We start from the raw sequence: 24,628 nt of genomic DNA on the forward strand, positions 1-24,628 counted from the left end.
CGGGTGCTTCCCACAATCTCACATGGGTTCCGTGCTTGTATATTAATGGTGTCAGAATCTCCAGAATAGGGTGACCACCTCTCCGTGGTTTACATGGACCATTCATAGCCCAATGTACCTTGTCCAGAATGGCACTGGACGCTGTTTGTCCTTAATTTCAATGACGCCAGCCACGAGTCTCTGAGGTCTATTTGCACCTCTGGATTCCGGAAATGTTTTCCCAGTTCTACCAACATTCACCTCTTGTTGCATGTTCTCTTTTTCTGTCTCATGACCCTAATTATCTTTTCTCTCCATAATGTGCTTTCTTGCCTCTTATTGTGCACGTCTCACTCTTTTTTTGGAGTGCATGTCTCACTTTCTTCTTATAGTGCATGTCTCACTCTCTTCTTATTGTGCACGTCTCACTCTATTCTTATTGTGCACGTCTCACCAGAGGCGCAACTAGAGCCAAATTTCGGGGGGGGCTGAGTCTTTTAAGCCATAGGCAGAGTGGAGCTGCAGGGGCTCTTAGAAGGGTGAAACAACAGCGAGGCCTCATTAACATGCAAATGGTCTTTTAAAGACCTGTGAAGTGCTCGGGTGCGGCTGTGTGGGCGCCGGGAAGCTGTCTCAGCCCGGGCTGCCTCACACGACGGGGGGGGGGGGGTCTGAAGCCCTGTGAGTCCAATGGGTGTTGCGCGCCTGCGTCTCACTCTCTTCTTATTGTGCACATCTCACTCTCTTATAGTGCATGCAGCCCTCTCGTATAGTGCACGTCTTACTCTCTTCTTATAGTGCACATCTCACTCTCTTCTTATAGAGCACATCTCACTCTCTACTTATTGTGCGTGTCTCACTCTCTTCTTATTGTGCACATCTCACTCTCTTATAGTGCATGCAGCGCTCTCGTATAGTGCACATCTCACTCTCTTCTTATAGAGCACATCTCACTCTCTACTTATTGTGCGTGTCTCACTCTGTTCTTATTGTGTACGTCTCAATCTCTTCTTATTGTGCACATCTCACTCTCTTCTTATTGTGCACATCTCACTCTCTTCTAGTGCACGTCTCACTCTCTTCTTCTAGTGCACGTCTCACTCTCTTCTTCTAGTGCACATCTCACTCTCTTCTTCTAGTGCACATCTCACTCTCTTCTAGTGCACATCTCACTCTCTTCTTCTAGTGCACATCTCACTCTCTTCTTCTAGTGCACATCTCACTCTCTTTTTCTAGTGCACGTCTCACTCTCTTCTTCTAGTGCACATCTCACTCTCTTCTTCTAGTGCACGTCTCACTCTTTTCTTCTAGTGCACGTCTCACTCTCCTCTTATTGTGCACGTCTCACTCTCTTATTGTGCACGTCTCACTCTCTTATTGTGCACGTCTCTCTTATTGTGCACGCCGCACTCTCTTATTGTGCACACTGCACTCTCTTATTGTGCATGCCGCACTCTCTTATTGTGCACGCCGCACTCTCTTATTCTGCACGCCGCACACTCTTATTGTGCACGCCGCACTCTCCTATTGTGCACGCCGCACTCTCTTATTGTGCACACCGCACTCTCTTAGTGTGCACGTGTCACTCTCTTCTTATTGTGCACATCTCACTCTCTGCTTATTTTGCACATCTCACTCTCATCTTATTGTACACGTCTCACTCTCTTCTAGTGCATGTCTCACTCTCTTATTGTGCATATCTCACTCTGTTCTTATTGTGCAAGTCTCACTCTCTTCTTAATGTGCACATCTCACTCTCTTCTTCTAGTGCACGTCTCACTCTCTTATTGTGCACGTCTCGCTCTCGTCTTATTGTGCCTCACTCTCTCCGTTTTACGCCTGTCTATCATCTTTCAGTTTTTTCCTGAAGGATTGAAAATATTGAACAACTTCCTGGCACAATTCAAAGAGAAAGAGCACTTGTATAAGACCAGTTGTACCCGTGACTTCTTAGTGCTTTATACTGTAAAAAGAGACAACGCATATGACTAACACAATAAAACAAGCATTTGCAATGCAATCGGTCTTGTCTTTGGGACCTTATAAGTAATTAGCTATGCAGCACATTAGCCTGGGCGCTGAAACATCTAATGTTCTTTCACATGGAAGGAAAGTAAGCACCAAACTGCATGACTCACCAGGTATGGCAACACATGGAGAGAAATATTGCCTTTTAGCTGAAAATGGTATAGTCCAAAGCCCTGTTTTTAATATAAAATCAGGGCCTTCAGTTGTCAAATCACTGAAAATACAAGGTTTGAAAAAAATATTATTGTCTACGGGTGCTCGTGGAAGACAATTTCAATGGACTGGAATCTAGAGAATGCTAAAGCAATTCTGGTATTTTACTGACCTCTACTGGTCGCTTCTATCAAGACATAATCGCGGCACCCGTGCTTTACTTATAATATTAAAAGTAAAGTGCGTGTGCCGCGATTATACCAAAAGTAAAGAAATAGAAAAAAACATCTACTTCTTTACTTTTGATATAATCAGCGAGACCTAAAAATGTGAAGCTTTTCTTGCATAAAAGATTTTGTGTTAAAATCGAAAGGGAATTGCAGCACAGTTGCAACTTAAATTAAGGAGGATGTCTGGTATGTTTTGTTCTCTCCTGGCGCCCGTGGTTTATGTACTTGTAACACTTGCAAATGCCAAGCCAATAATCAAGTCGGATGGCTCTGTCTGGCTTCGAGCCCAGTGGCGCCGGTTGTCTGTTCCCTCCTTAGCATCTCACGAAATTCTTCCGTGCAGTAAGGGAGGAGGAGGAGCAGGGTGAGAGAGGGGGAGAAAAGCCGGCCATGCGAGGAATGCTAGAAACCAGGATAGCAGCTGTGCGCGTGCACGCCATCGCGAACGCAAGCTGGAGGCATGAAAAAAGCCACTAGGTTAGCACTTCCAGAACCCGCTTACTAAAACTCTCGCCAGAGCAGCGCTATAAGCGCTGGCTCAGGCGCGACCTAAAAAGCTTGTACTGCTGCTGCTCTAGTTCTACCCGTCCCCTGAAGATAAAACGCTTGTACTGCTTCTGCTGCTCTAGTTCTACCTGTCCCCTGAAGATAAAAAGCTTGTAACGCTGCTGCTGCTCTAGTTCTACCTGTCCTCTGAAGATAAAAAGCTTGTACCGCTGCTGCTGCTCTAGTTCTACCCGTCCCCTGAAGATAAAAAGCTTGTACCGCTGCTGCTGCTCTAGTTCTACCCGTCCCCTGAAGATAAAAAGCTTGTACCGCTGCTGCTGCTCTAGTTCTACTCGTCCTTTGAAGATAGAAAGCTTGTACTGCTGCTGCTCTAGTTCTATCCATCCCCTGAAGATAAAAAGATTGTACTGCTGCTGCTTCTCTAGTTCTACCCGTCCCCTGAAGATAAAAAGCTTGTACCGCTGCTGCTGCTCTAGTTCTACCCGTCCCCTGCAGATAAAAAGCTTGTACTGCTGCTGCTGCTCTAGTACTACCTGTCCCCTGAAGATAAAAAGCTTGTACCGCTGCTGCTGCTCTAGTTCTACCCGTCCCCAGCAGATAAAAAGCTTGTACTGCTGCTGCTGCTCTAGTTCTACCTGTCCCCTGAAGATAAAAAGCTTGTACCGCTGCTGCTGCTCTAGTTCTACCTGTCCCCTGAAGATAAAAAGCTTGTACTGCTGCTCTAGTTCTACCTGTCCCCTGAAGATAAAAAGCTTGTACTGCTGCTCTAGTTCTACCCATCCCCTGAAGATAAAAAGCTTGTACTGCTGCTGCTGCTCTAGTTCTACCCGTCCCCTGAAGATAAAAAGCTTGTGCCGCTGCTGCTGCTCTAGTTCTACCTGTCCCCTGAAGATAAAAAGCTTGTGCCGCTGCTGCTGCTCCAGTTCTACCTGTCCCCTGAAGATAAAAAGCTTGTACCGCTGCTGCTGCTCTAGTTCTACCCGTCCCCTGAAGATAAAAAGCTTGTGCCGCTGCTGCTGCTCTAGTTCTACCTGTCCCCTGAAGATAAAAAGCTTGTACCGCTGCTGCTGCTCTAGTTCTACCCGTCCCCTGAAGATAAAAAGCTTGTACCGATGCTGCTGCACTAGTTCTACTCGTCCCCTGAAGATAGAAAGCTTGTACTGCTGCTGCTCTAGTTCTACCCGTCCCCTGAAGATAAAAAGCGTGTACTGCTGCTGCTGCTCTAGTTCTACCCGTCCCCTGAAGATAAAAAGCTTGCACCGCTGCTGCTGCTCTAATTCTACCCGTCCCGTGAAGATAAAAAGCTTGTACCGCTGCTGCTGCTCTAGTTCTACCTGTTCCCTGAAGATAAAAAGCTTGTACTGCTGCTGCTCTAGTTCTACCTGTCCCCTAAAGATAAAAAGCTTGTACCGCTGCTGCTGCTCTAGTTCTACCCGTCCCCTGAAGATAAAACGCTTGTACCGCTGCTGCTGCTCTAGTTCTACCTGTCCTCTGAAGATAAAAAGCTTGTACTGCTGCTGCTCTAGTTCTACCTGTCCCCTGAAGATAAAAAGCTCGTACTGCTGCTCTAGTTCTACCTGTCCCCTGAAGATAAAAAGCTTGTACCGCTGCTGCTGCTCTAGTTCTACCCATCCCCTGAAGATAAAAAGCTTGTACCGCTGCTGCTGCTCTAGTTCTACTCGTCCCCTGAAGATAGAAAGCTTGTACTGCTGCTGCTCTAGTTCTACCCTTCCCCTGAAGATAAAAAGATTGTAGTGCTGCTGCTGCTCTAGTTCTACCCGTCCCCTGAAGATAAAAAGCTTGTACTGCTGCTGCTCTAGTTATACCCGTCCCCTGAAGATAAAAAGATTGAAGTGCTGCTGCTGCTCTAATTCTACCCGTCCCCTGAAGATAAAAAGCTTGTACCGCTGCTGCTGCTCTAGTTGTACTCGTCCCCTGAAGATAGAAAGCTTGTACTGCTGCTGCTCTAGTTCTACCCATCCCCTGAAGATAAAAAGATTGTAGTGCTGCTGCTGCTCTAGTTCTACCCGTCCCCTGCAGATAAAAAGCTTGTACCGCTGCTGCTGCTCTAGTTCTACCCGTCCCCTGAAGATAAAAAGCTTGTACTGCTGCTGCTGCTCTAGTTCTACCTGTCCCCTGAAGATAAAAAGCTTGTACTGCTGCTCTAGTTCTACCCGTCCCCTGAAGATAAAAAGCTTGTGCCGCTGCTGCTGCTCTAGTTCTACCTGTCCCCTGAAGATAAAAAGCTTGTACCGCTGCTGCTGCTCTAGTTCTACTCATCCCCTGAAGATAGAAAGCTTGTACTGCTGCTGCTCTAGTTCTACCCGTCCCCTGCAGATAAAAAGCTTGTACTGCTGCTGCTGCTCTAGTTCTACCTGTCCACTGAAGATAAAACGCTTGTACCGCTGCTGCTGCTCCAGTTCTACCCGTCCCCTGAAGATAAAACGATTGTAGTGCTGCTGCTGCTCTAGTTCTACCCGTCCCCTGAAGATAAAAAGCTTGTACTGCTGCTGCAGCTCTAGTTCTACCTGTCCCCTGAAGATAAAAAGCTTGTACTGCTGCTCTAGTTCTACCTGTCCCCTGAAGATAAAAAGCTTGTACTGCTGCTCTAGTTCTACCCGTCCCCTGCAGATAAAAAGCTTGCACTGCTGCTGCTGCTCTAATTCTACCCATCCCCTGAAAATAAAAAGCTTGTACTGCTGCTGCTGCTCTAGTTCTACCCGTCCCCTGAAGATAAAAAGCTTGTGCCGCTGCTCTAGTTCTACCTGTCCCCTGAAGATAAAAAGCTTGTGCCGCTGCTGCTGCTCTAGTTCTACCTGTCCCCTGAAGATAAAAAGCTTGTACTGCTGCTGCTGCTCTAGTTCTACTCGTCCCCTGAATATAGAAAGCTTGTACTGCTGCTGCTCTAGTTCTACCCGTCCCCTGCAGATAAAAAGCTTGCACTGCTGCTGCTGCTCTAGTTCTACCTGTCCCCTGAAGATAAAAAGCTTGTACCACTGCTGCTGCTCTAGTTCTACCCGTCCCCTGAAGATAAAAAGCTTGTGCCGCTGCTGCTGCTCTAGTTCTACCTGTCCCCTGAAGATAAAAAGCTTGTACCGCTGCTGCTGCTCTAGTTCTACCCGTCCCCTGAAGATAAAAGCTTGTACCGCTGCTGCTGCTCTAGTTCTACTCGTCCCCTGAAGATAGAAAGCTTGTACTGCTGCTGCTCTAGTTCTACCCGTCCCCTGAAGATAAAAAGATTGTAGTGCTGCTGCTGCTCTAGTTCTACCCGTCCCCTGAAGATAAAAAGCGTGTACTGCTGCTGCTGCTCTAGTTCTACCCGTCCCCTGAAGATAAAAAGCTTGTACCGCTGCTGCTGCTCTAGTTCTACCCATCCCCTGCAGATAAAAAGCTTGTACTGCTGCTGCTGCTCTAGTTCTACCTGTCCCCTAAAGATAAAAAGCTTGTACCGCTGCTGCTGCTCTAGTTCTACCTGTCCCCTGAAGATAAAAAGCTTGTACCGCTGCTGCTGCTCTAGTTCTATCTGTCCTCTGAAGATAAAAAGCTTGTACTGCTGCTGCTCTAGTTCTACCTGTCCCCTGAAGATAAAAAGCTTGTACTGCTGCTCTAGTTCTACCTGTCCCCTGAAGATAAAAAGCTTGTGCCGCTGCTGCTGCTCTAGTTCTACCTGTCCCCTGAAGATAAAAAGCTTGTACCGCTGCTGCTGCTCTAGTTCTACCCGTCCCCTGAAGATAAAAAGCTTGTACCGCTGCTGCTGCTCTAGTTCTACTCTTCCCCTGAATATAGAAAGCTTGTACTGCTGCTGCTCTAGTTCTACCCGTCCCCTGAAAATAAAAAGCTTGTACCGCTGCTGCTGCTCTAGTTCTACCCATCCCCTGAAGATATAAAGCTTGTACCGCTGCTGCTGCTCTAGTTCTACCTGTCCCCTGCAGATAAAAAGCTTGTACTGCTGCTCTAGTTCTACCTGTCCCCTGAAGATAAAAAGCTTGTACCGCTGCTGCTGCTCTAGTTCTACCCGTCCCCTGAAGATAAAAAGCTTGCACCGCTGCTGCTGCTCTAATTCTACCCGTCCCCTGAAGATAAAAAGCTTGTACCGCTGCTGCTGCTCTAGTTCTACCTGTTCCCTGAAGATAAAAAGCTTGTACTGCTGCTGCTCTAGTTCTACCTGTCCCCTAAAGATAAAAAGCTTGTACCGCTGCTGCTGCTCTAGTTCTACCCGTCCCCTGAAGATAAAACGCTTGTACCGCTGCTGCTGCTCTAGTTCTACCTGTCCTCTGAAGATAAAAAGCTTGTACTGCTGCTGCTCTAGTTCTACCTGTCCCCTGAAGATAAAAAGCTTGTACTGCTGCTCTAGTTCTACCTGTCCCCTGAAGATAAAAAGCTTGTACCGCTGCTGCTGCTCTAGTTCTACCCATTCCCTGAAGATAAAAAGCTTGTACCGCTGCTGCTGCTCTAGTTCTACTCGTCCCCTGAAGATAGAAAGCTTGTACTGCTGCTGCTCTAGTTCTACCCGTCCCCTGAAGATAAAAAGATTGTAGTGCTGCTGCTGCTCTAGTTCTACCCGTCCCCTGAAGATAAAAAGCTTGTACTGCTGCTGCTCTAGTTATACCCGTCCCCTGAAGATAAAAAGATTGTAGTGCTGCTGCTGCTCTAATTCTACCCGTCCCCTGAAGATAAAAAGCTTGTACCGCTGCTGCTGCTCTAGTTGTACTCGTCCCCTGAAGATAGAAAGCTTGTACTGCTGCTGCTCTAGTTCTACCCGTCCCTGAAGATAAAAAGATTGTAGTGCTGCTGCTGCTCTAGTTCTACCCGTCCCCTGAAGATAAAAAGCTTGTACCGCTGCTGCTGCTCTAGTTCTACCCGTCCCCTGCAGATAAAAAGCTTGTACCGCTGCTGCTGCTCTAGTTCTACCCGTCCCCTGAAGATTAAAAGCTTGTACTGCTGCTGCTGCTCTAGTTCTACCTGTCCCCTGAAGATAAAAAGCTTGTACTGCTGCTCTAGTTCTACCCGTCCCCTGAAGATAAAAAGCTTGTGCCGCTGCTCTAGTTCTACCTGTCCCCTGAAGATAAAAAGCTTGTACCGCTGCTGCTGCTCTAGTTCTACCCGTCCCCTGAAGATAAAAAGATTGTAGTGCTGCTGCAGCTCCAGTTCTACCCATCCCCTGAAGATAAAAAGCTTGTACCGCTGCTGCTGCTCTAGTTCTACTCGTCCCCTGAAGATAGAAAGCTTGTACTGCTGCTGCTCTAGTTCTACCCGTCCCCTGAAGATAAAAAGATTGTAGTGCTGCTGCTGCTCTAGTTCTACCCGTCCCCTGAAGATAAAAAGCTTGTACTGCTGCTGCAGCTCTAGTTCTACCCGTCCCCTGAAGATAAAAAGCTTGTACCGTTGCTGCTGCTCTAGTTCTACCCGTCCCCTGCAGATAAAAAGCTTGTACTGCTGCTGCTGCTCTAGTTCTACCTGTCCCCTAAAGATAAAAAGCTTGTACCGCTGCTGCTGCTCTAGTTCTACCCGTCCCCTGCAGATAAAAAGCTTGTACTGCTGCTGCTGCTCTAGTTCTACCTGTCCCCTGAAGATAAAAAGTTTGTACCGCTGCTGCTGCTCTAGTTCTACCTGTCCTCTGAAGATAAAAAGCTTGTACTACTGCTGCTCTAGTTCTACCTGTCCCCTGCAGATAAAAAGCTTGTACTGCTGCTGCTGCTCTAGTTCTACCTGTCCCCTGAAGATAAAAAGCTTGTACCGCTGCTGCTGCTCTAGTTCTACCCGTCCCCTGAAGATAAAAAGCTTGCACCGCTGCTGCTGCTCTAATTCTACCCGTCCCCTGATGATAAAAAGCTTGTACCGCTGCTGCTGCTCTAGTTCTACCTGTTCCCTGAAGATAAAAAGCTTGTACTGCTGCTGCTCTAGTTCTACCTGTCCCCTAAAGATAAAAAGCTTGTACCGCTGCTGCTGCTCTAGTTCTACCCGTCCCCTGAAGATAAAACGCTTGTACCGCTGCTGCTGCTCTAGTTCTACCTGTCCTCTGAAGATAAAAAGCTTGTACTGCTGCTGCTCTAGTTCTACCCGTCCCCTGAAGATAAAAAGCTTGTACTGCTGCTCTAGTTCTACCTGTCCCCTGAAGATAAAAAGCTTGTACCACTGCTGCTGCTCTAGTTCTACCCATCCCGTGAAGATAAAAAGCTTGTACCGCTGCTGCTGCTCTAGTTGTACTCGTCCCCTGAAGATAGAAAGCTTGTACTGCTGCTGCTCTAGTTCTACCCGTCCCCTGAAGATAAAAAGATTGTAGTGCTGCTGCTGCTCTAGTTCTACCCGTCCCCTGAAGATAAAAAGCTTGTACCGCTGCTGCTGCTCTAGTTCTACCCGTCCCCTGCAGATAAAAAGCTTGTACCGCTGCTGCTGCTCTAGTTCTACCCGTCCCCTGAAGATAAAAAGCTTGTACTGCTGCTGCTGTTCTAGTTCTACCTGTCCCCTGAAGATAAAAAGCTTGTACTGCTGCTCTAGTTCTACCCGTCCCCTGAAGATAAAAAGCTTGTGCCGCTGCTGCTGCTCTAGTTCTACCTGTCCCCTGAAGATAAAAAGCTTTTACCGCTGCTGCTGCTCTAGTTCTACTCATCCCCTGAAGATAGAAAGCTTGTACTGCTGCTGCTCTAGTTCTACCCGTCCCCTGAAGATAAAAAGATTGTAGTGCTGCTGCTGCTTGAGTTCTACCCGTCCCCTAAAGATAAAAAGCTTGTACTGCTGCTGCTGCTCTAGTTCTACCCATCCCCTGAAGATAAAAAGCTTGTACCGCTGCTGCTGCTCTAGTTCTACTCGTCCCCTGAAGATAGAAAGCTTGTACTGCTGCTCCTCTAGTTCTACCCGTCCCCTGAAGATAAAAAGATTGTAGTGCTGCTGCTGCTCTAGTTCTACCCGTCCCCTGAAGATAAAAAGCTTGTACTGCTGCTGCAGCTCTAGTTCTACCCGTCCCCTGAAGATAAAAAGCTTGTACCGTTGCTGCTGCTCTAGTTCTACCCGTCCCCTGCAGATAAAAAGCTTGTACCGCTGCTGCTGCTCTAGTTCTACCCGTCCCCTGCAGATAAAAAGCTTGTACCGCTGCTGCTGCTCTAGTTCTACCTGTCCCCTAAAGATAAAAAGCTTGTACCGCTGCTGCTGCTCTAGTTCTACCTGTCCCCTGCAGATAAAAAGCTTGTACTGCTGCTGCTGCTCTAGTTCTACCTGTCCCCTGAAGATAAAAAGCTTGTACCGCTGCTGCTGCTCTAGTTCTACCTGTCCTCTGAAGATAAAAAGCTTGTACTACTGCTGCTCTAGTTCTACCTGTCCCCTGAAGATAAAAAGCTTGTACTGCTGCTCTAGTTCTACCTGTCCCCTGAAGATAAAAAGCTTGTACCGCTGCTGCTGCTCTAGTTCTACCCATCCCCTGAAGATAAAAAGCTTGTGCCGCTGCTGCTGCTCTAGTTCTACCTGTCCCCTGAAGATAAAAAGCTTGTACCGCTGCTGCTGCTCTAGTTCTACCCGTCCCCTGAAGATAAAAAGCTTGTACCGCTGCTGCTGCTCTAGTTCTACTCGTCCCCTGAATATAGAAAGCTTGTACTGCTGCTGTTCTAGTTCTACCTGTCCCCTGAAGATAAAAAGATTGTAGTGCTGCTGCTGCTCTAGTTCTACCCGTCCCCTGAAGATAAAAAGCTTGTACCGCTGCTGCTGCTCTAGTTCTACCCATCCCCTGAAGATAAAAAGCTTGTACCGCTGCTGCTGCTCTAGTTCTACATGTCCCCTGCAGATAAAAAGCTTGTACTGCTGCTGCTGCTCTAGTTCTACCTGTCCACTGAAGATAAAAAGCTTGTACCGCTGCTGCTGCTCTAGTTCTACCCGTCCCCTGAAGATAAAAAGCTTGTACCGCTGCTGCTGCTCTAGTTCTACCCGTCCCCTGAAGATAAAAAGCTTGTACCGCTGCTGCTGCTCTAGTTCTACCTGTCCCCTGGAGATAAAAAGCTTGTACTGCTGCTGCTCTAGTTCTACCTGTCCCCTAAAGATAAAAAGCTTGTACCGCTGCTGCTGCTCTAGTTCTACCCGTCCCCTGCAGATAAAAAGCTTGTACTGCTGCTGCTGCTCTAGTTCTACCCGTCCCCTGAAGATAAAACGCTTGTACCGCTGCTGCTGCTCTAGTTCTACCTGTCCTCTGAAGATAAAAAGCTTGTACTGCTGCTGCTCTAGATCTACCTGTCCCCTGAAGATAAAAAGCTTGTACTGCTGCTCTAGTTCTACCTGTCCCCTGAAGATAAAAAGCTTGTACCGCTGCTGCTGCTCTAGTTCTACCCGTCCCCTGAAGATAAAAAGATTGTACCGCTGCTGCTGCTCTAGTTCTACTCGTCCCCTGAATATAGAAAGCTTGTACTGCTGCTGCTCTAGTTCTACCCGTCCCCTGAAAATAAAAAGCTTGTACCGCTGCTGCTGCTCTAGTTCTACCCGTCCCCTGAAGATAAAAAGCTTGTACCGCTGCTGCTGCTCTAGTTCTACCCATCCCCTGAAGATAAAAAGCTTGTACCGCTGCTGCTGCTCTAGTTCTACCTGTCCCCTGCAGATAAAAAGCTTGTACTGCTGCTGCTGCTCTAGTTCTACCTGTCCCCTGAAGATAAAAAGCTTGTACCGCTGCTGCTGCTCTAGTTCTACCCGTCCCCTGAAGATAAAAAGCTTGCACCGCTGCTGCTGCTCTAATTCTACCCGTCCCCTGAAGATAAAAAGCTTGTACCGCTGCTGCTGCTCTAGTTCTACCTGTTCCCTGAAGATAAAAAGCTTGTACTGCTGCTGCTCTAGTTCTACCTGTCCCCTAAAGATAAAAAGCTTGTACCGCTGCTGCTGCTCTAGTTCTACCCGTCCCCTGCAGATAAAAAGCTTGTACTGCTGCTGCTGCTCTAGTTTACCCGTCCCCTGAAGATAAAACGCTTGTACCGCTGCTGCTGCTCTAGTTCTACCTGTCCTCTGAAGATAAAAAGCTTGTACTGCTGCTGCTCTAGTTCTACCTGTCCCCAGAAGATAAAAAGCTTGTACTGCTGCTCTAGTTCTACCTGTCCCCTGAAGATAAAAAGCTTGTACCGCTGCTGCTGCTCTAGTTCTACCCATCCCCTGAAGATAAAAAGCTTGTACCGCTGCTGCTGCTCTAGTTCTACTCGTCCCCTGAAGATAGAAAGCTTGAACTGCTGCTGCTCTAGTTCTACCCGTCCCCTGAAGATAAAAAGATTGTAGTGCTGCTGCTGCTCTAGTTCTACCCGTCCCCTGAAGATAAAAAGCTTGTACTGCTGCTGCTCTAGTTATACCCGTCCCCTGAAGATAAAAAGATTGTAGTGCTGCTGCTGCTCTAATTCTACCCGTCCCCTGAAGATAAAAAGCTTGTACCGCTGCTGCTGCTCTAGTTCTACCCATCCCCTGAAGATAAAAAGCTTGTACCGCTGCTGCTGCTCTAGTTCTACTCGTCCCCTGAAGATAGAAAGCTTGTACTGCTGCTGCTGCTCCAGTTCTACCCGTCCCCTGAAGATAAAAAGCTTGTACTGCTGCTGCTGCTCTAGTTCTACCCATCCCCTGAAGATAAAAAGCTTGTACCGCTGCTGCTGCTCTAGTTCTACTCGTCCCCTGAAGATAGAAAGCTTGTACTGCTGCTGCTCTAGTTCTACCCGTCCCCTGAAGATAAAAAGATTGTAGTGCTGCTGCTGCTCTAGTTCTACCCGTCCCCTGAAGATAAAAAGCTTGTACCGCTGCTGCTGCTCTAGTTCTACCCGTCCCCTGCAGATAAAAAGCTTGTACTGCTGCTGCTGCTCTAGTTCTACCTGTCCCCTGCAGATAAAAAGCTTGTACTGCTGCTGCTGCTCTAGTTCTACCTGTCCCCTGAAGATAAAAAGCTTGTACCGCTGCTGCTGCTCTAGTTCTACCTGTCCTCTGAAGATAAAAAGCTTGTACTACTGCTGCTCTAGTTCTACCTGTCCCCTGAAGATAAAAAGCTTGTACTGCTGCTCTATTTCTACCTGTCCCCTGAAGATAAAAAGCTTGTACCGCTGCTGCTGCTCTAGTTCTACCCGTCCCCTGAAGATAAAAAGCTTGTGCCGCTGCTGCTGCTCTAGTTCTACCTGTCCCCTGAAGATAAAAAGCTTGTACCGCTGCTGCTGCTCTAGTTCTACCCGTCCCCTGAAGATAAAAAGCTTGTACCGCTGCTGCTGCTCTAGTTCTACTCGTCCCCTGAATATAGAAAGCTTGTACTGCTGCTGCTCTAGTTCTACCTGTCCCCTGAAGATAAAAAGATTGTAGTGCTGCTGCTGCTCTAGTTCTACCCGTCCCCTGAAGATAAAAAGCTTGTACCGCTGCTGCTGCTCTAGTTCTACCCATCCCCTGAAGATAAAAAGCTTGTACCGCTGCTGCTGCTCTAGTTCTACCTGTCCCCTGCAGATAAAAAGCTTGTACTGCTGCTGCTGCTCTAGTTCTACCTGCCCACTGAAGATAAAAAGCTTGTACCGCTGCTGCTGCTCTAGTTCTACCCGTCCCCTGAAGATAAAAAGCTTGTACCGCTGCTGCTGCTCTAGTTCTACCCGTCCCCTGAAGATAAAAAGCTTGTACCGCTGCTGCTGCTCTAGTTCTACCTGTCCCCTGAAGATAAAAAGCTTGTACTGCTGCTGCTCTAGTTCTACCTGTCCCCTAAAGATAAAAAGCTTGTACCGCTGCTGCTGCTCTAGTTCTACCCGTCCCCTGCAGATAAAAAGCTTGTACTGCTGCTGCTGCTCTAGTTCTACCCTTCCCCTGAAGATAAAACGCTTGTACCGCTGCTGCTGCTCTAGTTCTACCTGTCCTCTGAAGATAAAAAGCTTGTACTGCTGCTGCTCTAGATCTACCTGTCCCCTGAAGATAAAAAGCTTGTACTGCTGCTCTAGTTCTACCTGTCCCCTGAAGATAAAAAGCTTGTACCGCTGCTGCTGCTCTAGTTCTACCCATCCCCTGAAGATAAAAAGCTTGTACCGCTGCTGCTGCTCTAGTTCTACTCGTCTCCTGAAGATAGAAAGCTTGTACTGCTGCTGCTCTAGTTCTACCCGTCCCCTGAAGATAAAAAGATTGTAGTGCTGCTGCTGCTCTAGTTCTACCCGTCCCCTGAAGATAAAAAGCTTGTACTGCTGTTGCTCTAGTTCTACCCGTCCCCTGAAGATAAAAAGATTGTAGTGCTGCTGCTGCTCTAGTTCTACCCGTCCCCTGAAGATAAAAAGCTTGTACCGCTGATGCTGCTCTAGTTCTACTCGTCCCCTGAAGATAGAAATCTTGTACTGCTGCTGCTCTAGTTCTACCCGTCCCCTGAAGATAAAAAGATTGTAGTGCTGCTGCTGCTCTAGTTCTACCCGTCCCCTGAAGATAAAAAGCTTGTACAGCTGCTGCTGCTCTAGTTCTACCCGTCCCCTGAAGATAAAAAGCTTGTACCGCTGCTGCTGCTCTAGTTCTACCCGTCCCCTGCAGATAAAAAGCTTGTACCGCTGCTGCTGCTCTAGTTCTACCCGTCCCCTGAAGATAAAAAGCTTGTACTGCTGCTGCTGCTCTAGTTCTACCTGTCCCCTGAAGATAAAAAGCTTGTACTGCTGCTCTAGTTCTACCCGTCCCCTGAAGATAAAAAGCTTGTACCGCTGCTGCTGCTCTAGTTCTACCCGTCCCCTGAAGATAAAAAGCTTGTACCGCTGCTCTAGTTCTACCTGTCCCCTGCAGATAAAAAGCTTGTACTGCTGCTGCTGCTCTAGTTCTACCTGTCCACTGAAGATAAAAAGCTTGTACCGCTGCTGCTGCTCTAGTTCTACCCGTCCCCTGAAGATAAAAAGCTTGTACCGCTGCTGCTGCTCTAGTTCTACCCGTCCCCTGAAGATAAAAAGCTTGTACCGCTGCTGCTGCTCTAGTTCTACCTGTCCCCTGAAGATAAAAAGCTTGTACTGCTGCTGCTCTAGTTCTACCTGTCCCTTAAAGATAAAAAGCTTGTACCGCTGCTGCTGCTCTAGTTCTACCCGTCCCCTGCAGATAAAAAGCTTGTACTGCTGCTGCTGCTCTAGTTCTACCCGTCCCCTGCAGATAAAAAGCTTGTACTGCTGCTGCTGCTCTAGTTCTACCTGTCCCCTGAAGATAAAACGCTTGTACCGCTGCTGCTGCTCTAGTTCTACCTGTCCTCTGAAGATAAAAAGCTTGTACTGCTGCTGCTTTAGATCTACCTGTCCCCTGAAGATAAAACGCTTGTACCGCTGCTGCTGCTCTAGTTCTACCTGTCCTCTGAAGATAAAAAGCTTGTACTGCTGCTGCTCTAGATCTACCTGTCCCCTGAAGATAAAAAGCTTGTACTGCTGCTCTAGTTCTACCTGTCCCCTGAAGATAAAAAGCTTGTACCGCTGCTGCTGCTCTAGTTCTACCCGTCCCCTGAAGATAAAAAGCTTGTACCGCTGCTGCTGCTCTAGTTCTACTCGTCTCCTGAAGATAGAAAGCTTGTACTGCTGCTGCTCTAGTTCGACCTGTCCCCTGAAGATAAAAAGCTTGTACCGCTGCTGCTGCTCTAGTTCTACCCGTCCCCTGAAGATAAAAAGCTTGTACCACTGCTGCTGCTCTAGTTCTACCCGTCCCCTGCAGATAAAAAGCTTGTATTGCTGCTGCTCTAGTTCTACCTGTCCCCTGAAGATAAAAAGCTTGTACCGCTGCTGCTGCTCTAGTTCTACCCGTCCCCTGAAGATAAAACGCTTGTACCGCTGCTGCTGCTCTAGTTCTACCCGTCCCCTGAAGATAAAAAGCTTGTACCGCTGCTGCTGCTCTAGTTCTACCCGTCCCCTGCAGATAAAAAGCTTGTACTGCTGCTGCTGCTCTAGTTCTACCTGTCCACTGAAGATAAAACGCTTGTACCGCTGCTGCTGCTCTAGTTCTACCCGTCCCCTGAAAATAAAAAGCTTGTACCGCTGCTGCTGCTCTAGTTCTACCCATCCCCTGAAGATATAAAGCTTGTACCGCTGCTGCTGCTCTAGTTCTACCTGTCCCCTGCAGATAAAAAGCTTGTACTGCTGCTGCTGCTCTAGTTCTACCTGTCCCCTGAAGATAAAAAGCTTGTACCGCTGCTGCTGCTCTAGTTCTACCCGTCCCCTGAAGATAAAAAGCTTGCACCGCTGCTGCTGCTCTAATTCTACCCGTCCCCTGAAGATAAAAAGCTTGTACCGCTGCTGCTGCTCTAGTTCTACCTGTTCCCTGAAGATAAAAAGCTTGTACTGCTGCTGCTCTAGTTCTACCTGTCCCCTAAAGATAAAAAGCTTGTACCGCTGCTGCTGCTCTAGTTCTACCCGTCCCCTGAAGATAAAACGCTTGTACCGCTGCTGCTGCTCTAGTTCTACCTGTCCTCTGAAGATAAAAAGCTTGTACTGCTGCTGCTCTAGTTCTACCTGTCCCCTGAAGATAAAAAGCTTGTACTGCTGCTCTAGTTCTACCTGTCCCCTGAAGATAAAAAGCTTGTACCGCTGCTGCTGCTCTAGTTCTACCCATTCCCTGAAGATAAAAAGCTTGTACCGCTGCTGCTGCTCTAGTTCTACTCGTCCCCTGAAGATAGAAAGCTTGTACTGCTGCTGCTCTAGTTCTACCCGTCCCCTGAAGATAAAAAGATTGTAGTGCTGCTGCTGCTCTAGTTCTACCCGTCCCCTGAAGATAAAAAGCTTGTACTGCTGCTGCTCTAGTTATACCCGTCCTCTGAAGATAAAAAGATTGTAGTGCTGCTGCTGCTCTAATTCTACCCGTCCCCTGAAGATAAAAAGCTTGTACCGCTGCTGCTGCTCTAGTTGTACTCGTCCCCTGAAGATAGAAAGCTTGTACTGCTGCTGCTCTAGTTCTACCCGTCCCTGAAGATAAAAGATTGTAGTGCTGCTGCTGCTCTAGTTCTACCCGTCCCCTGAAGATAAAAAGCTTGTACCGCTGCTGCTGCTCTAGTTCTACCCGTCCCCTGCAGATAAAAAGCTTGTACCGCTGCTGCTGCTCTAGTTCTACCCGTCCCCTGAAGATAAAAAGCTTGTACTGCTGCTGCTGCTCTAGTTCTACCTGTCCCCTGAAGATAAAAAGCTTGTACCGCTGCTGCTGCTCTAGTTCTACCCGTCCCCTGAAGATAAAACGCTTGTACCGCTGCTGCTGCTCTAGTTCTACCCGTCCCCTGAAGATAAAAAGCTTGTACCGCTGCTGCTGCTCTAGTTCTACCCGTCCCCTGCAGATAAAAAGCTTGTACTGCTGCTGCTGCTCTAGTTCTACCTGTCCCCTGAAGATAAAAAGTTTGTACCGCTGCTGCTGCTCTAGTTCTACCTGTCCTCTGAAGATAAAAAGCTTGTACTACTGCTGCTCTAGTTCTACCTGTCCCCTGCAGATAAAAAGCTTGTACTGCTGCTGCTGCTCTAGTTCTACCTGTCCCCTGAAGATAAAAAGCTTGTACCGCTGCTGCTGCTCTAGTTCTACCCGTCCCCTGAAGATAAAAAGCTTGCACCGCTGCTGCTGCTCTAATTCTACCCGTCCCCTGATGATAAAAAGCTTGTACCGCTGCTGCTGCTCTAGTTCTACCTGTTCCCTGAAGATAAAAAGCTTGTACTGCTGCTGCTCTAGTTCTACCTGTCCCCTAAAGATAAAAAGCTTGTACCGCTGCTGCTGCTCTAGTTCTACCCGTCCCCTGAAGATAAAACGCTTGTACCGCTGCTGCTGCTCTAGTTCTACCTGTCCTCTGAAGATAAAAAGCTTGTACTGCTGCTGCTCTAGTTCTACCTGTCCCCTGAAGATAAAAAGCTTGTACTGCTGCTCTAGTTCTACCTGTCCCCTGAAGATAAAAAGCTTGTACCACTGCTGCTGCTCTAGTTCTACCCATCCCGTGAAGATAAAAAGCTTGTACCGCTGCTGCTGCTCTAGTTCTACCCGTCCCCTGAAGATAAAAAGATTGTAGTGCTGCTGCTGCTCTAGTTCTACCCGTCCCCTGAAGATAAAAAGCTTGTACCGCTGCTGCTGCTCTAGTTCTACCCGTCCCCTGCAGATAAAAAGCTTGTACCGCTGCTGCTGCTCTAGTTCTACCCGTCCCCTGAAGATAAAAAGCTTGTACTGCTGCTGCTGTTCTAGTTCTACCTGTCCCCTGAAGATAAAAAGCTTGTACTGCTGCTCCAGTTCTACCCGTCCCCTGAAGATAAAAAGCTTGTGCCGCTGCTGCTGCTCTAGTTCTACCTGTCCCCTGAAGATAAAAAGCTTTTACCGCTGCTGCTGCTCTAGTTCTACTCATCCCCTGAAGATAGAAAGCTTGTACTGCTGCTGCTCTAGTTCTACCCGTCCCCTGAAGATAAAAAGTTTGTAGTGCTGCTGCTGCTTGAGTTCTACCCGTCCCCTGAAGATAAAAAGCTTGTACTGCTGCTGCTGCTCTAGTTCTACCCATCCCCTGAAGATAAAAAGCTTGTACCGCTGCTGCTGCTCTAGTTCTACTCGTCCCCTGAAGATAGAAAGCTTGTACTGCTGCTCCTCTAGTTCTACCCGTCCCCTGAAGATAAAAAGATTGTAGTGCTGCTGCTGCTCTAGTTCTACCCGTCCCCTGAAGATAAAAAGCTTGTACTGCTGCTGCAGCTCTAGTTCTACCCGTCCCCTGAAGATAAAAAGCTTGTACCGTTGCTGCTGCTCTAGTTCTACCCGTCCCCTGCAGATAAAAAGCTTGTACTGCTGCTGCTGCTCTAGTTCTACCTGTCCCCTAAAGATAAAAAGCTTGTACCGCTGCTGCTGCTCTAGTTCTACCTGTCCCCTGCAGATAAAAAGCTTGTACTGCTGCTGCTGCTCTAGTTCTACCTGTCCCCTGAAGATAAAAAGCTTGTACCGCTGCTGCTGCTCTAGTTCTACCTGTCCCCTGAAGATAAAAAGCTTGTGCCGCTGCTGCTGCTCTAGTTCTACCTGTCCCCTGAAGATAAAAAGCTTGTACCGCTGCTGCTGCTCTAATTCTACCTGTCCCCTGCAGATACAACGCTTGAACCGCTGCTGCTGCTCTAGTTCAACCTGTCCCCTGAAGATAAAAAGCTTGTACCGCTGCTGCTGCTCTAGTTCTACCTGTCCTCTGAAGATAAAAAGCTTGTAAAACTGCTGCTCTAGTTCTACCTGTCCCCTGAAGATAAAAAGCTTGTACTGCTGCTCTAGTTCTACCTGTCCCCTGAAGATAAAAAGCTTGTACCGCTGCTGCTGCTCTAGTTCTACCCATCCCCTGAAGATAAAAAGCTTGTGCCGCTGCTGCTGCTCTAGTTCTACCTGTCCCCTGAAGATAAAAAGCTTGTACCGCTGCTGCTGCTCTAGTTCTACCCGTCCCCTGAAGATAAAAAGCTTGTACCGCTGCTGCTGCTCTAGTTCTACTCGTCCCCTGAATATAGAAAGCTTGTACTGCTGCTGTTCTAGTTCTACCTGTCCCCTGAAGATAAAAAGATTGTAGTGCTGCTGCTGCTCTAGTTCTACCCGTCCCCTGAAGATAAAAAGCTTGTACCGCTGCTGCTGCTCTAGTTCTACCCATCCCCTGAAGATAAAAAGCTTGTACCGCTGCTGCTGCTCTAGTTCCACATGTCCCCTGCAGATAAAAAGCTTGTACTGCTGCTGCTGCTCTAGTTCTACCTGTCCACTGAAGATAAAAAGCTTGTACCGCTGCTGCTGCTCTAGTTCTACCCGTCCCCTGAAGATAAAAAGCTTGTACCGCTGCTGCTGCTCTAGTTCTACCCGTCCCCTGAAGATAAAAAGCTTGTACCGCTGCTGCTGCTCTAGTTCTACCTGTCCCCTGGAGATAAAAAGCTTGTACTGCTGCTGCTCTAGATCTACCTGTCCCCTGAAGATAAAAAGCTTGTACTGCTGCTCTAGTTCTACCTGTCCCCTGAAGATAAAAAGTTTGTACCGCTGCTGCTGCTCTAGTTCTACCCGTCCCCTGAAGATAAAAAGATTGTACCGCTGCTGCTGCTCTAGTTCTACTCGTCCCCTGAATATAGAAAGCTTGTACTGCTGCTGCTCTAGTTCTACCCGTCCCCTGAAAATAAAAAGCTTGTACCGCTGCTGCTGCTCTAGTTCTACCCATCCCCTGAAGATAAAAAGCTTGTACCGCTGCTGCTGCTCTAGTTCTACCTGTCCCCTGCAGATAAAAAGCTTGTACTGCTGCTGCTGCTCTAGTTCTACCTGTCCCCTGAAGATAAAAAGCTTGTACCGCTGCTGCTGCTCTAGTTCTACCCGTCCCCTGAAGATAAAAAGCTTGCACCGCTGCTGCTGCTCTAATTCTACCCGTCCCCTGAAGATAAAAAGCTTGTACCGCTGCTGCTGCTCTAGTTCTACCTGTTCCCTGAAGATAAAAAGCTTGTACTGCTGCTGCTCTAGTTCTACCTGTCCCCTAAAGATAAAAAGCTTGTACCGCTGCTGCTGCTCTAGTTCTACCCGTCCCCTGCAGATAAAAAGCTTGTACTGCTGCTGCTGCTCTAGTTTACCCGTCCCCTGAAGATAAAACGCTTGTACCGCTGCTGCTGCTCTAGTTCTACCTGTCCTCTGAAGATAAAAAGCTTGTACTGCTGCTGCTCTAGTTCTACCTGTCCCCAGAAGATAAAAAGCTTGTACTGCTGCTCTAGTTCTACCTGTCCCCTGAAGATAAAAAGCTTGTACCGCTGCTGCTGCTCTAGTTCTACCCATCCCCTGAAGATAAAAAGCTTGTACCGCTGCTGCTGCTCTAGTTCTACTCGTCCCCTGAAGATAGAAAGCTTGAACTGCTGCTGCTCTAGTTCTACCCGTCCCCTGAAGATAAAAAGATTGTAGTGCTGCTGCTGCTCTAGTTCTACCCGTCCCCTGAAGATAAAAAGCTTGTACTGCTGCTGCTCTAGTTATACCCGTCCCCTGAAGATAAAAAGATTGTAGTGCTGCTGCTGCTCTAATTCTACCCGTCCCCTGAAGATAAAAAGCTTGTACCGCTGCTGCTGCTCTAGTTCTACCCATCCCCTGAAGATAAAAAGCTTGTACCGCTGCTGCTGCTCTAGTTCTACTCGTCCCCTGAAGATAGAAAGCTTGTACTGCTGCTGCTGCTCCAGTTCTACCCGTCCCCTGAAGATAAAAAGCTTGTACTGCTGCTGCTGCTCTAGTTCTACCCATCCCCTGAAGATAAAAAGCTTGTACCGCTGCTGCTGCTCTAGTTCTACTCGTCCCCTGAAGATAGAAAGCTTGTACTGCTGCTGCTCTAGTTCTACCCGTCCCCTGAAGATAAAAAGATTGTAGTGCTGCTGCTGCTCTAGTTCTACCCGTCCCCTGAAGATAAAAAGCTTGTACTGCTGCTGCTGCTCTAGTTCTACCCGTCCCCTGAAGATAAAAAGCTTGTACCGCTGCTGCTGCTCTAGTTCTACCCGTCCCCTGCAGATAAAAAGCTTGTACTGCTGCTGCTGCTCTAGTTCTACCCGTCCCCTGAAGATAAAAAGCTTGTACCGCTGCTGCTGCTCTAGTTCTACCTGTCCCCTGCAGATAAAAAGCTTGTACTGCTGCTGCTGCTCTAGTTCTACCTGTCCCCTGAAGATAAAAAGCTTGTACCGCTGCTGCTGCTCTAGTTCTACCTGTCCTCTGAAGATAAAAAGCTTGTACTACTGCTGCTCTAGTTCTACCTGTCCCCTGAAGATAAAAAGCTTGTACCGCTGCTGCTGCTCTAGTTCTACCCGTCCCCTGAAGATAAAAAGCTTGTACCGCTGCTGCTGCTCTAGTTCTACTCGTCCCCTGAATATAGAAAGCTTGTACTGCTGCTGCTCTAGTTCTACCTGTCCCCTGAAGATAAAAAGATTGTAGTGCTGCTGCTGCTCTAGTTCTACCCGTCCCCTGAAGATAAAAAGCTTGTACCGCTGCTGCTGCTCTAGTTCTACCCATCCCCTGAAGATAAAAAGCTTGTACCGCTGCTGCTGCTCTAGTTCTACCTGTCCCCTGCAGATAAAAAGCTTGTACTGCTGCTGCTGCTCTAGTTCTACCTGCCCACTGAAGATAAAAAGCTTGTACCGCTGCTGCTGCTCTAGTTCTACCCGTCCCCTGAAGATAAAAAGCTTGTACCGCTGCTGCTGCTCTAGTTCTACCCGTCCCCTGAAGATAAAAAGCTTGTACCGCTGCTGCTGCTCTAGTTCTACCTGTCCCCTGAAGATAAAAAGCTTGTACTGCTGCTGCTCTAGTTCTACCTGTCCCCTAAAGATAAAAAGCTTGTACCGCTGCTGCTGCTCTAGTTCTACCCGTCCCCTGCAGATAAAAAGCTTGTACTGCTGCTGCTGCTCTAGTTCTACCCGTCCCCTGAAGATAAAACGCTTGTACCGCTGCTGCTGCTCTAGTTCTACCTGTCCTCTGAAGATAAAAAGCTTGTACTGCTGCTGCTCTAGATCTACCTGTCCCCTGAAGATAAAAAGCTTGTACTGCTGCTCTAGTTCTACCTGTCCCCTGAAGATAAAAAGCTTGTACCGCTGCTGCTGCTCTAGTTCTACCCATCCCCTGAAGATAAAAAGCTTGTACCGCTGCTGCTGCTCTAGTTCTACTCGTCTCCTGAAGATAGAAAGCTTGTACTGCTGCTGCTCTAGTTCTACCCGTCCCCTGAAGATAAAAAGATTGTAGTGCTGCTGCTGCTCTAGTTCTACCTGTCCCCTGAAGATAAAAAGCTTGTACTGCTGCTGCTCTAGTTCTACCCGTCCCCTGAAGATAAAAAGATTGTAGTGCTGCTGCTGCTCTAGTTCTACCCGTCCCCTGAAGATAAAAAGCTTGTACCGCTGATGCTGCTCTAGTTCTACTCGTCCCCTGAAGATAGAAATCTTGTACTGCTGCTGCTCTAGTTCTACCCGTCCCCTGAAGATAAAAAGATTGTAGTGCTGCTGCTGCTCTAGTTCTACCCGTCCCCTGAAGATAAAAAGCTTGTACAGCTGCTGCTGCTCTAGTTCTACCCGTCCCCTGAAGATAAAAAGCTTGTACCGCTGCTGCTGCTCTAGTTCTACCCGTCCCCTGCAGATAAAAAGCTTGTACCGCTGCTGCTGCTCTAGTTCTACCCGTCCCCTGAAGATAAAAAGCTTGTACTGCTGCTGCTGCTCTAGTTCTACCTGTCCCCTGAAGATAAAAAGCTTGTACTGCTGCTCTAGTTCTACCCGTCCCCTGAAGATAAAAAGCTTGTACCGCTGCTGCTGCTCTAGTTCTACCCGTCCCCTGAAGATAAAAAGCTTGTACCGCTGCTCTAGTTCTACCTGTCCCCTGCAGATAAAAAGCTTGTACTGCTGCTGCTGCTCTAGTTCTACCTGTCCACTGAAGATAAAAAGCTTGTACCGCTGCTGCTGCTCTAGTTCTACCCGTCCCCTGAAGATAAAAAGCTTGTACCGCTGCTGCTGCTCTAGTTCTACCCGTCCCCTGAAGATAAAAAGCTTGTACCGCTGCTGCTGCTCTAGTTCTACCCGTCCCCTGAAGATAAAAAGCTTGTACCGCTGCTGCTGCTCTAGTTCTACTCGTCCCCTGAATATAGAAAGCTTGTACTGCTGCTGTTCTAGTTCTACCTGTCCCCTGAAGATAAAAAGATTGTACCGCTGCTGCTGCTCTAGTTCTACCCATCCCCTGAAGATAAAAAGCTTGTACCGCTGCTGCTGCTCTAGTTCTACATGTCCCCTGCAGATAAAAAGATTGTAGTGCTGCTGCTGCTCTAGTTCTACCCGTCCCCTGAAGATAAAAAGCTTGTACCGCTGCTGCTGCTCTAGTTCTACCCATCCCCTGAAGATAAAAAGCTTGTACCGCTGCTGCTGCTCTAGTTCTACATGTCCCCTGCAGATAAAAAGCTTGTACTGCTGCTGCTGCTCTAGTTCTACCTGTCCACTGAAGATAAAAAGCTTGTACCGCTGCTGCTGCTCTAGTTCTACCCGTCCCCTGAAGATAAAAAGCTTGTACCGCTGCTGCTGCTCTAGTTCTACCCGTCCCCTGAAGATAAAAAGCTTGTACCGCTGCTGCTGCTCTAGTTCTACCTGTCCCCTGGAGATAAAAAGCTTGTACTGCTGCTGCTCTAGATCTACCTGTCCCCTGAAGATAAAAAGCTTGTACTGCTGCTCTAGTTCTACCTGTCCCCTGAAGATAAAAAGTTTGTACCGCTGCTGCTGCTCTAGTTCTACCCGTCCCCTGAAGATAAAAAGATTGTACCGCTGCTGCTGCTCTAGTTCTACTCGTCCCCTGAATATAGAAAGCTTGTACTGCTGCTGCTCTAGTTCTACCCGTCCCCTGAAAATAAAAAGCTTGTACCGCTGCTGCTGCTCTAGTTCTACCCATCCCCTGAAGATAAAAAGCTTGTACCGCTGCTGCTGCTCTAGTTCTACCTGTCCCCTGCAGATAAAAAGCTTGTACTGCTGCTGCTGCTCTAGTTCTACCTGTCCCCTGAAGATAAAAAGCTTGTACCGCTGCTGCTGCTCTAGTTCTACCCGTCCCCTGAAGATAAAAAGCTTGCACCGCTGCTGCTGCTCTAATTCTACCCGTCCCCTGAAGATAAAAAGCTTGTACCGCTGCTGCTGCTCTAGTTCTACCTGTTCCCTGAAGATAAAAAGCTTGTACTGCTGCTGCTCTAGTTCTACCTGTCCCCTAAAGATAAAAAGCTTGTACCGCTGCTGCTGCTCTAGTTCTACCCGTCCCCTGCAGATAAAAAGCTTGTACTGCTGCTGCTGCTCTAGTTTACCCGTCCCCTGAAGATAAAACGCTTGTACCGCTGCTGCTGCTCTAGTTCT

At 48.1% G+C, this 24,628-nt stretch overlaps 1 protein-coding gene across 3 annotated transcripts in view; it reads right to left on the reverse strand.

Moving 5' to 3' along the window:
- The window catches only part of LOC146808737 (cell adhesion molecule CEACAM7-like), a 372,135-nt gene that overhangs the window by 57,737 nt on the left and 289,770 nt on the right, over positions 1-24,628 (reverse strand). The window lies entirely within an intron of this gene.

This window comes from Triturus cristatus, chromosome 7, assembly GCF_964204655.1.
Source record: "Triturus cristatus chromosome 7, aTriCri1.1, whole genome shotgun sequence".
Lineage (NCBI taxonomy): Eukaryota > Metazoa > Chordata > Amphibia > Caudata > Salamandridae > Triturus > Triturus cristatus.